General features: G+C 36.9%; 1 protein-coding gene and 1 non-coding gene across 5 annotated transcripts in view; one reads left to right on the plus strand and one right to left on the minus strand.

The window, feature by feature from the left end:
• Positions 1–18,188, plus strand: part of Mlip (muscular LMNA interacting protein) — a 297,907-nt gene that overhangs the window by 81,433 nt on the left and 198,286 nt on the right. The gene's annotated exons all lie outside the window — the stretch shown is intronic.
• LOC147822580 (U6 spliceosomal RNA) lies at positions 6,337–6,438 on the minus strand. The gene has a single exon (XR_015445532.1). It is a non-coding gene; the product is annotated as a U6 spliceosomal RNA (small nuclear RNA).

Raw genomic sequence — 18,188 nt, forward strand, 5'->3', positions numbered from 1 at the left:
GATCCTGATTTTTAGCATGAAAGTTTTCAGCCTTTGACCATTTAGTATGATGTTGGCTGCTGATTTTTCATAGATAGCCTTAATCAGGTTGAGATAAAGACCTTCTATTCCAATTTTCTGTAGCACTTTTATCATGAATCGGTGTTGGATTGTGTTGAATGCTTTTTCTGCATCTATTGAGATGATCATATAGTTTTTGTCCTTGACTCTGTTAATATAGTGTATTACATTTATTGGTTTACGAATGTTGAACCATCCTTGCATCTTTGGGATAAATCTGACTTTGTCAGGGTGTATGATTTTCTTGATGACCCTCTGTATTCTGTTTGCCAGTATCTTGTTGAGGACTTTTGCATCTATGTTCATTAGGGAGATTGGTGTGTAGTTCTCTTTTTGGGTTGGGTCTTTCCCTGGTTTTGGAATCAAAGTAATACTTGCTTCCAGGAGTGAATTTGGAAGCCTTGATTCCCTTTCAATTTCCTTGATGAGTTTAAAGAGTAATGCCAATAATCTTTAAATGTCTTATAGAATTCAGCAGTGAAGCCAGCAGGACCTGGGCTTTTCTTTGTTGGTAAATTTTTTATTACATGTTCAATTTCACTCACTGCAATTGGGGTGTTTAGAATTTCTGTACCTTCTTCCTTTAATTTTGGCAATTCATATGTATCTAGGAATCTGTCCATTTCTTCTGTGTTTTTTATTTTATTAGAGTACTTTGAGAAAAGTAGGTATGATGATCCTCTGGATTTCTGCTGGGTCTGTTGTGACTTCACCATTTTTCTTCTTAATTGCATGGATTTAAGCCTTTTCTTTCCTTTTTTTGATAAGGTTGGCCAAAGGTTTATCAATTTTATTTATTCTTTCAAAAAACCAACTCTTTGGTTCATTAATTTTTTGTATCATTCTCTTAGTCTCCACTGCATTGTTTTCTGCTCTGATCTTTATAATTTCCTTTCTTGTATAAACTTTGGGTTTGTTATGCTGTTCTTTTTCTAGGAGCTTGAGGTTCTGCATTAGGTTATTTATCCGAGTTCTCTCTGCTTTCCTAATATGTGCATTCACTGCTATGATTTTCCCATGTTGAACTGCTTTCATTGCATCCCATAGATTTCTGTATTTTGTACTGGCATTATCATTTACTTGTAGAAAGTGTCTAATTTCTTCTTTAATTACCTCTGTGACCCATTGCTTGTTCAGGAGGGTGTTATTCAATTTCCATGTGTTTGTGGGAGTTTTCCAGTTTCTTATGTTATTGACCTCCAATTTTATTGCACTATGATCTGATAATATACAGGGGGTAACTCCAATTCTTTTACATTTGCTTAGACGTGTCCTATGAGCTAGCATATGGACTATTTTGGAGAAAGACCCTTGTGCAGCTGAAAAGAATGTGTATTCTGATTTTATGGAGTGGAACAATCTGTAAACATCTATTAAGTCCATTTATTCAATAGCTTGGTTCAGTTTTAAAATTTCATTGTTAATTTTTTGTCTAGATGATCTGTCTATTTGTGATAGTGGGGTACTGAAGTCCCCCAGTACAATTGCATTAGTGCTTATTTGAGTTTTCATGTCCTTCAATATTTGTTTTGTATAGTTGGGGCATTCATATTTGGTGCATATATATTTAGGATTATCATCTCTTTCTCTTGGATTGTTCCCTTCACAAGGATGTAGTAACCATCTTTGTCTCTCTAAGTTGGTTTTGGTTTGAAATCTACTCTGTCTGCAATAAGATTGCTACCCCTGCTTTTTTCTGGGTTCCTGTCATGTGGAGAATTGTTTTCCATCCTTTTAGTTTCAGTCTATGGATTTCTTTTCGAGTTAGATGTGTTTCTTGTATACAGCATATTGCTGGATTTTGCTTCTTAATCCATTCTGTTAGTCCATTTGTTTTGATTGGTGAATTGAGACCATTAACATTGAGAGTTATAATTGACAGATATTGCCTCATCCTTTTCATGATGTTTTTCTGTTGTTGGCTCTTTTATTTCTTATTTTTTCCCTTCTTTCACTTTAGTTTCTTACCTTGCCTGGTGGCTTCCCTCTGTTGGGTCTCATGGAGTTGTGACCTTCATTGTCATTTTCTAGGATATTGTTAGAATTGTTTGGAGTGCTGATTTGGTGTTCATGAAATTTCTCAGGTATTCTTTGTTGTGGAAGTATCTAATTTCCCCATCAATTTTGAAAGATAATTTTGCAGGATACAACAGTCTAGGTTGTAAGTTATGCTCTTTTAGGGCTTGAAATACTTCACTCCAGGCTCTCCTTGATTTGAGTGTTTGTGTTGAGAAGTCTGCTGTGATTCTGATGGGCTTTCCTTTATAGGTGATTTGTTTCTTTTCTCTAACTGCTTGTAGGATTTTGTTCTTCTGTTGGGTTTCTGGGATCTTGGCTATTTTATGTCTATGTATAGGTGGTTTTTGATCATGGCTGGGTGGAGTTCTGTATGCCTCACTTATCTGTATGTCCAATTCTCCACTTCTGTCTGGGAAGTTTTCTACTATTACTTCTGTGAACAGTTTTTTTTTTAGGTCAATTGTACTTTCTCCTGTTTTTTCGTGGACTACTCTCAGTCTTATGTTGTTGTTCTTTGCATCATCTATCAGCTGCTGGATTGATTTCTTGTGGTCCCTTACTATTTTGAAGAGATCTCTGTTTTCATGGTCCTTAACTGTAATCCTGTGTTCTATATCTGATATTCTATCTTCAGATTCCCTTAATCTACTCTGCATGCTTTCAATTTAGTTTTTAATCTCCTGAATATCTGTTTAAATCTGTTTCACGGATTCCATTTCTTTCTTATGTTGGGTGATCATGATTTCCATTTCTTTCTTATGCTGGGCATTCATGACTTCCAGCATGTTTCTGAGCTCATCTATTTTTTTTTTATCTGTTTCTCTTCTAGAGCCTCTAATCATGTCTTTCACTCTGCTCACCATCTCTGTAGTTATCTGGGAAATCATTTCTGTTTTGAATTTTTCTAGAGCCTCATTCATTTGCTTTGTTACTTCCTGTGCTATCAGTTCAGGGTGTCCAGGTGGTTGACTATCGGACTTTTCCACCTCATTTCCCCAGAATTTGTCTTTGGTGGAGTGGAAGTCAGAGATTTTGCCTTGCTTAAATGTCTTCTAATTTTTTTTAATTAAATTTTTTTATTGGTACATTGTAGGTATACAACACAATTACATTTCTCATTGGGAATTGGACCTTTACATAATGCATCTTGATTCTTATTTTTTCCCCATTCCTAGCCCTCCCTTCATGACCTCCACCCTTCCCTATTTACAAAGACTTTATTTACATTTTTTCCATTTCTCATCATTTTTCCTTTCCCTTCTTTCCTTTCCCCTGCCCCTCCCACTACCCCTACCCCTTTGGACCTTTTCTTCCTATTTTGCATTATTGATTATTCATTTTAATCATTGGTACATTTAGGCATACAATATAATGACATTCATCATTGGAAATTTGCACCTTTACATAGTCTCTCTTGGCTCTTATTTTTCACCCTTGCCCATCCCTCCCTTCAACCCCTCCATTCCTCCCTATTTATAAAGATTTTGTTTCTATTTTTCCTTTTTCTCATATTAATTCCATTCCCTTCTATCCTTTCCCCTAGCCCTCCCACTTCCTTCCCCTTTGTCCCTTTTCTTCTTCTTTCACATTTCCTATTATACATTTAGTCTTTATTTACACTTTCAGTTTCTCACACCAGAGAAACTATTCAGTATTTATACATGTGTGTCCTATTTATTTCACTTAAGAGTTTCACTTCAATGTGCATCCACTTAGCTATAAATGACTCTAATTTCTCATTTTTTATGGCTGAGTAGTACTCCATTTTATAAAAACACCACATTTTCTTTATCCAGTCTCCAGTTGATGGGCATTTGGGCTGTTTCCAAATTTTAGCTATTAAAAACTGTGCTGCTATGAACATGGGCACACATATATCACTGTGGTATGATTCTTTTAATTCTTTGGAGAAGATCCCCAGCAGGGGAATAGTGGGGTCAAATGGGACTTCGAGTCCTAGTTCTTTGAGGTATCTCCATACTGATTTCCACAGTGGTTGCACCAGTCTACACTCCCACCAGCAGTGGAGCAGGGTTCCTCTTTCCCCACAGCCCTGCCAGCATTTGTTATTGGTTGGTTTCATGATAGCAGCCATTCTTTCTGGAGTGAAGTGGAATCTCAGCATTGTTTTCATTTGCATCTCTTGAATTACCAGTGATGCTAAACATTTTTTCATGTATTTACTTGCTATTTCTACTTCTTTGTCTGAGAAATGTCTGTTCATTTCAGATGCCCATTTTTGGATTGGGTCTTTAAATTTGGGAGGTCTGATCTTTTTAAGTTCTTTACAGATTCGAGATAGTAGACCTTTGTCTGAGGAAGAGCAGGTGAAGATTTTTTTCCCACATTGTGGGTTGTCTCTTCACACTGCTGGTGGTTTCTCTTGCTGTGCAGAAACCTTTTAATAAGAAGAGATCCCACTTGTTGAGAAAGACCGAACCAAAAAGGAGAACTATAGGCCAATCTCACTAATGAACATAGATGCAAAAATCCTTAATAAGATAATGGCAAACAGAATGCAGAAGATCATCAAGAAGATCATACACCCTGATCAAGTGGGATTCATTCCAGCGATGCAGGGATGGTTCAATATATGAAAATCAATCAATGTAATACACTATATCAATAGAGCCAAGGACAAAAACCATATGATTATCTCCATAGATGCAGAAAAAGCATTTGACAAAATCCAACATGGATTTATGATAAAACCCCTACAAAAAATTGGAATACACGGTCTCTACCTCAAACTGATAGAAGCCATCTATGAAAAACCAACAGCCAATGTCATACTAAATGATCAAAAACTGAAATCCTTCACACTAAAATCAGGAACAAGACAAGGATGTCCACTATCACCACTCTTGTTCAATATAGTTCTGGAAACATTAGCCACAGCAATTAGACAAGAGAAAGAAATAAAAGGAATAAAAATAGGAAATGAAGAAGTCAAATTGTCATTATTTGCAGATGACATGATACTGAATATAGAAGACCCCAAGAACTCCACCAAAAGTCTTCTAGACTTAATAACCAAATTCAGTCAAGTAGCTGGTTACAAGGTCAACACACAAAAATCAATAGCTTTCCTCTACACCAATGACAGACTCACTGAGAGAGAAATAGGGCAAATAATTCCTTTCACAATAGCATCCAAAATACTGAAATACCTAGGAATCATCCTAACAAAAGAAATCAAAGACCTCTTCTCTGAAAACTATGGCACTCTGAAAAGAGAGATTGAAGATGATATCAGAAAATGGACAGACATCCCCTGCTCCTGGATAGGAAGGATTAATATAGTGAAAATGACCATACTTCCAAAACTGCTATATAGATTCAATGCAATTTCAATTGAGATCCCAGCAGCATACTTCATGGACCTTGAGAAAACAATTCAAAAATTCATTTGGAGCAAGAAGAGACCCAGAATAGCAAAAGGAATTCTAGGTAACAGAGACATGGCAGGAGGTATAACAATCCCCAACCTGCAACTCTACTACAAAGCTACTGTGATAAAAACAGCATGGTACTGGCAAAGAAACAGACCTGAAGACCAGTGGAACAGATTAGAAGATGCAGAAACAACGCCAGACACACTCAGCCATCTCATCTTTGATAAAGGAGCCGAACACCCTCTCTGGAGGAAAGATAGCCTCTTTAATAAATGGTGCTGGAAAAATTGGGCTTCAGCTTGCCAAAGATTAAAATTAGACCTATATCTCTCACCATGCAGTAAACTAAAATCAAAATGGATTAAAGATCTAAATATTAAAATAGAAACTCTGAACCATTTGGAACAGAGGTTAGGCAGAACCCTTGAAGATATCGGTGTAGGAAAAGATTTTATGAACAAAACCTCAGTTGCCCGTGAACTAGCACAAACATCTTTTTTTTTTTTTGATACTGTCCTTGGTTTAATTCCTGGGTTGATACTTTTAAGTTGCTTATTGTAAATATTTTTGTTGATGTATTTAGAACACTTATGGAATGACTGGTTCTCAGAGCTGTCTTCCAGATATAGCTGGTGTTTAGGTTTTGAGTCTCTAATGGCTCTGAGGCTGTCTCATTTCATTATACCAGGAAGGACAACTGATTAGATCAATCACAACACCTTAGCCTAAGTGATACAATCAGCAACACAGTAGCATCAAGTACCTCTTGGAAAATGACAATTTGTGGTAGGTATTAATCTATCACCTTTAACTGTGTGAATTAAATCAATATCAAGGACCAACGCAACATATGTCTACAGTGAAAAATATGGAATGCTTCACGAATTTGCATGTCATTCTTGTGCAGGGGCCATGCTAATCTTCTCTGTGTCGTTCCAATTTTAGTATATGTGCTGCTGAGTTCCCTTTTTAGTTCTTTATGATTTTTATTGGCATTTAGAGCTAAGAGCTTGCCTTGAATCTCAGAGGAAATTTTATATTAGGCTTTTGAGGAATGCTGGAACTGTTAATTCTTTGGTGACTCTCTGAGATGGACTATTTTGCGTAATGAGATGAACATGAGTCTTTTGAGATCAGGGCTGGAATCCTAGTGTTTATATGTACAGTGTCGCCAAGAAATCTTGTGTTCAGAGACAGGGCTTTGGGAAGGGGACTGGCTCATGGGGATGTTATAAAATCTTTTGTGACTAATGCATTCATGAATTTATAGATGAATGTGCTTTTAGGATTTGGGCCCTGGTCAGAAAAGGTGGGTCTCAGAGGAGATTTTGTAATTGGACTTTTGAATAATGCTAAAACTTTTGAGACTGGTGATTCTTACAAATGGACTAAATGCAATATAGAAGGTTGTCTTCTTGTCCCTGCCTCCTTTCTTTTCTCTCTTCTTCTTGGCTGTCATGTGGTGAGCAGATGTCCTCCTCCAGGCCTTTCCACCATTCCATTTCTGCCTTGTAGCCAGCTGACTTCAGACTGAACCCCCTGAAACCATGTTTCAAATAAATCACTCCATGTTAAGTTGTGGCTTTTGGGTATTTTGTCCCAAGGACTGGAAAGTGATTAATACAATCCATTGTAGTAGTTCTTCATTTTGTTCTTTTTTTCTCTCTCTTTCTTTTGAAGGTAAAATGCACTGAAGAATTGTTTGCTCTCTTCAGTGTAAAGCTTTGACAGATGGATCACTCCTGAAACCTATGAATGACTGCTTTAATATTTACTAAGCCCCTAAAATTAACCCATAAGTCAGTCTCTCTGGCTCACTCATCATGTTTGTTGTTCTTCCTTCAAATTTCTCAATGACTTAGTATTGTGTTGGGTCTAGCACTTCTTGATATAGTCACAGATTTGTCATTTCTTTCTTTCCCCACCCTCTCTTCTATTGATATCCTAGGTAATGGTAAATTGTTTAGCAAGATTACTCTAATCATAGATTCTCTGCCAATGTCTGTCTACACACATACTAGGTATATTCATCTAATGATGTCCAAGCTGGCAGCTTATGTTATGTGCCTATAGAAAACATGTTGCTGATTTATTTCTGGAAAAGGCAGGGCATGTCAAATTAATTATATGGAAAATTTGTCTTCTCACCTGGGGGATTCTTTCCACAACTATATTGCTATATATTTTCTTAAATTAAATTCTTGTATTGGTACATTGTAGGTGTACAACACAATTACATTTCTCATTGGGAATTGTACCTTTATATAATGCATCTTGGTTCTTATTTTTTCCCCATTCCTAGCCCTCCCTTCACGCCCTCCACCCTTCCCTATTTACAAAGACTTTATTTCCATTTTTTCCATTTCTCATCATTTTTCCTTTCCCTTCTTTCCTTTCTCCTGCCCCTCCCACTACCCCTACCCCTTTGGACCTTTTCTTCCTATTTTGCATTATTGATTATTCATTCTAATCGTTGGTACATTTTAGTTATACAATATAATGACATTCATCATTGGAAATTTGCACCTTTACATAGTCTCTCTTGGTTCTTATTTTTCACCCTTGCCCATCCCTCCCTTCAACTCCTCCATTCCTCCCTATTTACAAAGATTTTGTTCCTATTTTTCCATTTTCTCATATTAATCCCATTCCCTTCTATCCTTTCCCCTAGCCCTCCCACTTCCTTCCCTTTTGCCCCTTTTCTTCCTCTTTCACATTACCTATTATACATTTAGTCCTTATTTACACTTTCAGTTTCTCACACCAGAGAAACTATTCAGTATATTGTGATCTCTTATTTCTCTTGCCAAAGAGGAAATAAATTAAAGAAATGAATACATTATATAAGGCCGGGATTTCTACTCTTTTGTGAGTTATGTATCTTTTAGCAGTTTGAGGAGCCTAGCCTTCTCAGTATATTATTTTTCCAAGTATAACAAAATATATTCAATAAAGAAAGTCAGTTATATTGAAAGATAGATACTGATATTTTAAAACCATAATATAGGAATACATGCTTTTAATTTATGCCTTAAATAACAAAAAAATCCAGAGATAGCCTAATAACTATTATAATCTCAAAATAATGATGACCGCAAATAATATTGTATCTGCAACATTGGTAATGTAATGTAAAATAACTATGGTTACTATAGATATTGCTATAGTTTGGATCTAGAATGGCCCCCAAAGACCAATCAACCTACAGCACTAGAAGAAATCTGAAGAGGTAGGGCCTAACGTGAGGTCTTCATTCATTGAGGATGTTTCCTATGGGACAGTCGGGCCCTGGCCTCTTCCCCTTCCTCTTTTTTGCTTCCCAGGCGAGAGGTGAAGGCTGTGGTTTGCCAGAAGGTCCTCACCATGATGTGCTGCCTCACCACAGCTCCAAAAGCAATGGTCCACCTCACCACAGGTTGATATCTCCAGAACTGGGAGCCAAAACAAGACTTTACTCTTTGTAAGTTGACCATCTCAGATATTTATTGTAATAGAAGAAAGCTCACTAACAGAAGTATCCAAGTCACTTTTAAAATTCTATACCAGTTGATTTATTACATTCAAAATTGAGGATATGTAGAATTTCAGTTGGAGATTGATGAAAACAAAATGTAACATTTCCTCCAGTATGGACTCCTTGAATTCTATCCATGAACCCCTTTCATAGAGTTAAGTTGAACACTTTGGACAGAATTAAGAGCCACAGTTATAAAATGTGGGTGATGATATATTGCTTCTGTCCTACATATTTTCACTTAAATAAAGACTTTCAAGGAGAGAGAAATGTTTTACACAAAATAATAGATTTACAATAATGAAATTTCAAGCACTGTCTGGTATTCTTTTTTATGAGGATATACATGCTTTGCTCTAATAATTTTATATATTTTAATGAACTTGACAAACTTATTATGCATGGAGCTATCTCTGTCAAAGTTGTTACCTTCACTAGATATACCATTTCTAATTTTGCTAATTTCTGAAACGGCATGGGGAAAAATTTTTCCCCTATTTTCTTCATATTTTGGTACTACTCTTTTGGGTCCATCATATACCATTACCTTTCAATGGCTGCTTTTATTGTTAGAAAGAATCAGAAATCATAATGAATTAATTTGTTTAGGATATAAAAGGAAATAAAGTGTTAGTTTAAGACAGTGGAACCCATTTGATTTTTTTAAAGTTACAAATCAGTTTTAAGTTAATTGTAAAACAGAAATGTCAAAGATATTTTGAAGAATAAACACCTAAACTCCCCATGGCAACATACAAACATTTATTTATTTATTTATTTATTTATTTATATTTACACATTTAGTACTGGAAATTGAATGCAGGACCTCAGGCATGCTAGGCAACTTCTCTATCCCTGAACTACGCTCCTAATCCCCAAAGTAATTTTCTTGTAGGTTACCACATTCATATGAATATAAGTTTCTTTAAAAATATCTTATTTCACGAGCCATGTCTTGTAATTTTGGGATAAGGGAGCCTTCTCACATTTCAGATTCCATGATTTAGGCATCTGTGTTTTCTATTTCAGGACAAGGCTGGTTCAGCCTTCATTAGACTGCTGCAGTCTGAAGGAAGCAAGGTACTGCTATGGCAGTCCCTGTTCATGTCGGTGATAGTTTCTTAGGATTCCTGGAGTTTCTTAGGATTTCATTGCTTGAAGTGAACTGTGACTTATATTGTGATGCAGCCATGATACTCTTTGAGATGTAGTAAGCAGAGTAGAAACATAAAATCTTGTCTGAATCTGTCATAAGTAATTTTGCTTTCCTTCCCCGTGATTGTTTTAGAAGAGTATAAAGAAATTGTTGACTAAACCTCTTCAATTTCTTCATTCTTCTCTAAGTAGTGACCAGCCCACTAGATGGATTTAGGTGCTTTTCAGGCAATCTTTCCATCTTCCGGCTCAGAAGCTGTTGTTGACTTTGTCAGCTTGCAGTAGGAACCAGTAGTCTTGAAATCCCTCCAGATTTTTCCCACCCTTGCCCCAGCCATGTCGCCCTGCACTACCAGAGGTCCAGCAGTGGTGGTCAGCACTCACTCTGTACTCCCAGAGGGAGAATCGTCTAGCAACTCACCTCTGCAAACTTGCCCACCTTCCGAACTCTTCTATCCCTAGGTTTGTCCTGGAAGTGGATGGAAAGAAGGTATGTGTGTGAGGGAGACTTGCAACACCTCCTTGCAGTAACTAAGGGACATTTACTACACTTCCACCATTCCCATGTATCAGCTTTCAGGTTTCCATAGTTATGCCTCTGCAGAATATCCTATTAGGATACTTCTTAGGTAGCATGTTAGCATGGTAGTTTTTGTTTTATATGCTCTCTTGGCTTTATGGATTTGATTGGGAATTTCAATATATTCATGTGAAAAACAACAATGGACTTTCCTTTAATTAGGTCTAAGTGCAAGTATTTTAACCATTTCTTGTAAACTAGGTCACTGAGTTTATGGATTCTAGAACAGACTTTGGAATTTTCAAATTTCCCGGAGCCTTATTCAAACACTGATTCTTGGCTCCAACACTCCTTCCTACTTCCCCAGAGATCCTGATTAGCAAATGTGGGATAGGGCCAGAGAATTTGCATTTCTGAAGATCCCAAATCACTTTTAATCTCTGTAATTTTTTTTTTGTTCAGTACCAAAGATTGAACTCAGGACCTTGTGCTTGGGAGGCAGGCGGCGGAACCACTGAGCTAAATCCCCAGCCCTCTCTAATTTTTTAATATAGTTTGAATCATAGATTTTCATGGGAATATAAAATTTAAATTCCTCTAGCAAAGACATTAAATAAAGATGCATTCTTGTTTACTTATATATATTTGTTTTAAAACTTTTGATCAAGTAACTCCACCATTTATGATAGATTCATACAAATTGACAATGAGCGGGCTACTGTTTATGAATTCACCTTCTTTATTTGTGGTAAACAAACCTCAATTTACATTTTTGTGTGTGTGATCAATTTTATTTCCTGCGATTTCTTTTGTTTTTGAGTCATACTTTCTTGGGAAATGCTTTTCAACAGTTTTTAAAAACTGAGCTGTTATCTTTTTACTTTGAAGTTGATAAGTTTTTTTCTTTTTGAGGCACTACTGACAAATGGTTCCCAGTATGTTCCTGCTGCAATAGGTGGAAAAATGTAATTGATTTCATTGTAGTGCCAGTGCTCAGCCCTGGGACCTGCCCACACTTTGATGTATGAATTGAATTGGATTGGGAGAGTTCTGTTGCTAATCACCACAAGCCTTCAGACTTGCATTGGGAGGTGAATGGGCAAAGATTGCTTTTCTTTTCTTGAGGAAAAATGAAATCAAAGCTAAAACATATACTTTTTCTATTGGCTTTCATTTTCTCACTTTAAAAAACCAATATCTTTTTATTGGAGTGCAGGTATCTTAGTTCAGTTGTCTTCCTGAAGTATTAATAATTTTGGTATTTGGGATTGCAGAGGTTTTCAAATAGGTGCAAATAGACAAGGTTTGGTGTAATTTAAGCAAATCTAGAGGGTGTTTTCTTGCTCCAGTGCTTACACTGGAAACTTTGGTAGACTGTGAAGCACTCACAGAACTGGGGGTGTGGAGTGTCATCAAAGAATGAAGCCAGACTGTGGGGCTATCAGTCCTGAATTCAAAATCCAAATATGTCCTATGCTACCTTGCGCAGGCATTCAGTCTCCTTGTCTATAAAATAGGGGAAAATATTACTGAGTCTGCAGGCCTGTAAAGGATTAGAAGCACTAGATGCAAGACACCTGGTACACAGAAAGCAGCCAGTAAATAGAAGGTGTTATTACAGACAGAAATTCATACATTTGAATATTGTCCAAATTTTCTAGCTTCATACGTAAAAGAACATTTACTCTATTTGTTTAAGAAAGAAGTCCTAAATCCTTGAATGATAATCAGGTAAATGCTTATGTGCTATTTCCTGAATTTTTATTCAAGGTGACTTGTGGTTATTTGTCCTTGCTTTTGTTTACTGTTTCCAGACGGATTTGTGATTGGTGAATTTTAATAATCACATCAGAACTTTCAGCAGTTTGATTAAATTCTTCAAAACAACTTTTAAGTATTCAGTAGTTATAAATAGAAAAGATATTATGAGGTGGGTGAATATTAAAAACGCCTCTCAACATTGCTTAGAACATACCACTTTATAAATATTCATGGTTATTGTTAATAATTCCATCATATATGCTTCTAGATAATAAATGTTTTAAAAAGTGAATATGCTTTTTTTGTTTTTCCTGACTACCACTTATATGAGCCTATCCAGGATGCAAGATAAGCTATCTCCTCAGGTTTACCTCACAAAGGGCTGTTAGCTCCTTTATTCTAAATGGTTCCCAGGTCCTCAATGCCACCAAGGTAGCTTTCCTCATGACTAAGTGGCCAGCACCAAAACTGCTGTCTCCACAGAACTTCCCCACTCTGTCATGTTACACCCTGATAGGTCAGCCCGTCTAACAACCCATCACCCACCAAGCCAGCCCAAGACTCATATCTGCAACTCTAATTTCATTACACTAGAAAGCAGGGTTTTGAGTATGCATATCTCATCATTACAAGACCATATGTTTTCTTTTTATGGTTGACCAATATTATAAAGGGCTTAAGGAAGTTAAATTGGATCCATTTGAAGATGGCTGTTCAGTATTAGAGGGGATTATTTCACTGGACTTTAGCTTGCCACAGCTCTGGTAAAAATCAGAATGATACCTCTCTGATCTCTCTAGAGAAGCACTCACCGCTGTGTGTGACTACCCATTCTTTCTCACCCAGTGCTTTCAGAATCAATTATGGGGGTGGCCTGGGATTAGGACAGCTAAGGTCCTGATCTCAACCTCTACTAAGCTTACCAAGGCCACCTCCAAATAGCATACACTAAAATGAAAATCTTGTTCTGAAAGTGCAAACACTATGTAGAGAGCGTGTGGACCCAATTCCAACCAGACTGACTTCTCTGGGCTCCATCTAAGCCAAGCAAACTGATGCCTTCACTGTTGCTTCCGCCACAGCTGCATCGGACAAGAGTCTGGACTGGAAAATAGGAAAGGCAACTGGGGCTTGTTTTGGAGGAAAGTATATCTAGAGCACCAGTGCTGGGGTTTAATTAATAGAAACACAACAGAAAGCGCACATTTGCTGATACAGGCACATCTGTAAACAATCTCTACTGGGTTTCCTATGGGAAACGGAATGGTTCTCAATAGATGGCTCAGGGTAGCTTTTTCCAGGCTTCAGAGAATAAATTTTACATAGTGTCCTGGAGCACCACCAAGATTGAAGCCTGAATACCATTTCATCTTACATAAAAGATGTGCGTCCCCTGTATCCCTGAAGTAAAAGTATTCCACATGACCATGGAGTCCAATTGGCACAATTTCTGGGCTGGGATTTAGGTTTAAATAGACTGATGTTTAGGGGTGAGAGTTGGACTTGCTAAAGGCTGGAATTTAAAAGACTTTTTTTTTTTTTTTAAAAAAAGAAAACAAAAAGAAAGCAATCCAATTAGATTTTATAGCAAATGGATGACTATTTCCTAGTTTCTACTCCTATCAGTATCACAGCAGTGAGGTGAAAGATCGCTGGGAATTTGTTTACATTAAATAAAGAAACTGACTCTTCATGTTGCTTTGCCAGCCATTGTTACATTGACAACGTTTCAGGTTTTCTCTCCCTTTGCTATACAAAGCCTACATTACAAGGCTGCAGTCTTTGTTAACACCAAATATATCCAAACCAGCCCTGGGGGAGCAATTAGTAGACTTGATTATTGGTAAATGTGTCTTTAGGCTACAGTTTAGTAACTCCTTTGTGTGTAAGGTCAGATAGTCAATATTTTAGGCTTTGTTGATCATACCTGCTCATATCTATTTTTTTTTCCCAGTACGAGGGATCAAACTCAGGACCTTGCCCTTGCCAGGCAGGCATGGTGCTGCTGAGCTACATCCCCGGCTCCTACCTGTTTTTGTAGCAGAAGATAATATATGGATAAATGAGTGCAGCTGTGTTCACATAAAAATTCAGTTTCAAAATTAGGTCATAGGCTAAAATGGCTCTGTGAATCTTAAGTTACAGACTCCTTGACTTAGACCATTACTGGCAAATGTACGAAAAGTAGACTATGAGATTCAATATTCAACGTAATTATAAGGTTGATTGAAAAACATACAAAACTCACTATTTTTCTTAAAAATTAAAAAGGGAAGGGCTTTTAAAACCGCACCTTTCATAGCAGTTAACGAGACTATCTGCAAATACCATTCGTCATTGTGCCCTGGAACCAATAGCTGTGTAAACTTAGAACACAGACTGGTGTTGAGACACCATTTATAAATTCTGCAAGCAAACTAATGTTTAAAAAGGAGATGATAAAGCTCAATCAAGAGCATTTATCTTCACAATACATAGCTCAGAATATATGTTTTCTCACCAGACTAGCTGAATTATTAGAACTATTACTGAGGATTATGGGACATTTCTTCACTGATGAGAAAATAGCCTTACATGCAGGTCAAAATGAACAGTTTTCTCTATCCTGAATCCACTTTACTGTGGTCCAGGCTGTTCTCATTTTCACTCTGCAATTTAACAGAAAAATGGAACGATGACCTGAATATCTTGCATGCCCACAAGGCCTACTCTACTGTCATTTTGGCAGAAATGTTTCAGCTGGTCTCATTTACCTTTCCTGTCAGGCAGAGGATTCCTTGTGGTATCAAAGTTGCTGCCTCTGAGATACCTACTGCTTCCGACTGTTGCTGACTGGGCTAACAGTGTTTGAAAATGAATTTATAATCAATTTATTTCCCTCTATTTTTACTTAAATATTGGGATTTCTAAAATACCATATAGATGGTAAAAAGTCTAAGTACTTTTCTAGCACTTGTGAGAGCCTTAGTACAAACCACAGAAATAGCATTGCTAGATTTAGTGAATAAAAATATAGGAGGCCCAATGAAATTTGAATTTCAAATGCTTTTTCAGACTTACAAGTACAAAATATTTGGAGCATACTTATGCTAAAATGTTTATTCCAAATATTTGATAGGATATGATTATATTAAAAACTTATTTGATGTTTATCTGAAATTCAAATTTAATTTGGCATCTTTGATTTTATTAGTCCAGGTTTGCAGTATATAATGTTTACATTACTTGAGTGGAGTTGGTACATATACATGACATGTTAATTACTTTTTAAATCCCCTTTTTCTTCCTCCCTCCCTTCCCTCCCTTTCCTCCCTCCAACTCTTAATCCACTTCCAATATGAGAAAGATTTATCTCCCTAATTTGTATTTATCTTTTATTTTTCTCTTTATTTATAACTAGAGTTTCTCATATAAAATAAATTGTGGAATATTTAGGCTTGTATGTCTGATTTATTTAATTTAACATGGTCTCAAGGTGCATCCATTTTCCTATAAATGATTCAAGTTCATCTTTCTTTTAGGCAGAATGGCAATGTGGCAAATGGCAATGTGGTGTGTAAACACCACATTTTCTCTATTCATTTTTTGATGGACATATAGGTCACTTCCAAGATTTTTAGCTAGTATGAGTTGTGCTGCTATAAACATGAGTATGCATGTATTACTGTAATATCATATCTTTAACTCTTTCAGGAAGATTCGGAGAAGGGAAATAGCTGTATCAAATGGAATTTCTAGTTTCAGTTTTTTGAGGAATCTCTATACTGGTTTCCATAGTGGTTGTACTAGGTTACACTCCAACCAACAGTGTAGAAGGGTTCGTTTCCCCCCATAGCCTTGCCAGCATTTGTTATTATTTGATTTTTTGATGGCCATTCTTTCTGGGATGAGATGGAATTTCAGTGTTGTTTTAATTTGCATTTCTTTAATGGCTAGTGATACTAAACATTCTCATGTATTTATTGGCCATTTGTACTTCTTGATGTGTCTATTCATTTCAATAGCCCACTTTTTAATTGGATGTTTTATTTTGGGGTGTCTAATTATATATTCTAGATATTAGCCTTTTGTCTGAGGAATAGCTGGCAAATTTTTTTTCCATTCTGTAGGGTTTCTTTTCACTCCACTGGTTGTTTCTTTTGATGTGCAGAAGCTTTTTAATTTGATGTGATCCCACTTGTCAATTCTCAATAGTACTTCCTGTGCAACCCAGTTCTGTTCAGAAAGTCCTTGCCTATGCCTACGACTTGAAGAGTTTTACCTAGTTTATCTTCCAGCATTTTTTTTTTCCTGTTTCAACATTTAGTTCTTTGATTCCTCTTGATTTCAGTTTAGTACATGGTGAGTGACATGGGTCTAGATATAGGGAAAGGGTAATGGGAGTTGCCAGAGACCCCTGCAGTGGGCCTGGCCTCCTGCAAGCCAGTACAACATCCTCAAGATAGAAAAGGGGGAATTAAAAGTAGCACAGAGACAGAGACTTGAGAGAAACTGAGTCTTGGGCTGATTTAAGCTGCTCTGGGCAGCAAAGACAGAGAACTCCCAGGACATCCAGTGTTTATTCATTACAAGTGTGGGAGGGGAAAGCTGGGGAGGCCTTGGGATACCTGCTGATAACAAGTATCAAGCAGGCAGGACTGCAGAATGAGGGCACAAGCATAACTTTGCTGAAGAGAACAAATGGTTAATTCAGAAGGGAGGAATTTAGCTGGAGTCAGTTGACCTTGACAGGAGGTGAACTCAGCCAAGCCCTGCTACTTCTAATGTTACCCAGCCAAATTATGGAGGGGCAAGCAGCTTGTGCCACTATAGCCTGCTAATACTGTGCAGAGGTGTCTGCTACATCTAGATTCAATCTCCTGCATGTGGATAGCCAATTTTCCCAACACCATTTATTAAAGAGACTATCTTTCCTCCAGTGTGTGTTTTTGGCCCCTTTGTCAGTGATCAAATAGTTGAATCTGCTTGTTTTTGTATCCTCTTTTTTTTTGAGACAAAGTCTCAAGTTCAGGCTGGTGTTGAACTCACTATGTTGCCCAGGCTGGCCTCAAACTTGTGGTGTACCTTCTGCCTCAGCCTCCTGAGTGCTGAGAATACAGGCATGTCCACAGCTCCTGGCCTGTATCCTCTATTCTGTGCCTTATATCCTCATGTTTGCTTCTGTGTCAGTACCTTCCTGTTTTTATCACTGTAGTTGTGTAGTATAACTTCAAGTCTGGGATTGTGATGTTTCTTGCTTTGCTCTTGTTATCCAGAATTACTTTTGCTGTTCTGGATCTCTTCTGTTCCATATGAATTTTAGGATTGTTTTCTTCAGTTCTCTGAAGAACGCTGTTGGTATTTTGATTGGAATTGCATTAAATATGCATATCAATTTTGGAAATATAACCATTTTGACTATATTGGTTCTGCCTATCCAGGAGCATGGGCTATCTTTCCATTTTCTGATGTAATTTTTTATTTCCTTTTTCAGAGTACTGTAGTTTTCATTGTAGAGTTCCTTTACTTCCTTAGGTTAATTTCTAAAGAAGTATTTAATTTTTTCTTGGGGCTATTATGAATGGTGTTGTTTTCACAATTTCTTTCTCAGTGGGTTCATTATTAGTGTGCTATGAATGCTGTGAATTTTGTTGATTTTTTTATACTGCTTCATTATAGAATTTGATTATTAATTCAAGAGTCTTTTGGTGGACTTTTTGGGTATCCTATGTAGAGGACCATGAAATTTGCAAATAATGGTAATTTGACTTCTTCTTTTCCTACA

The sequence above is a fragment of the Heterocephalus glaber genome, unplaced genomic scaffold, assembly GCF_053883595.1.
Source record: "Heterocephalus glaber isolate CG9 unplaced genomic scaffold, H.glaber_assembly_v1.0 deba00001610, whole genome shotgun sequence".
NCBI classification, from domain to species: domain Eukaryota; kingdom Metazoa; phylum Chordata; class Mammalia; order Rodentia; family Bathyergidae; genus Heterocephalus; species Heterocephalus glaber.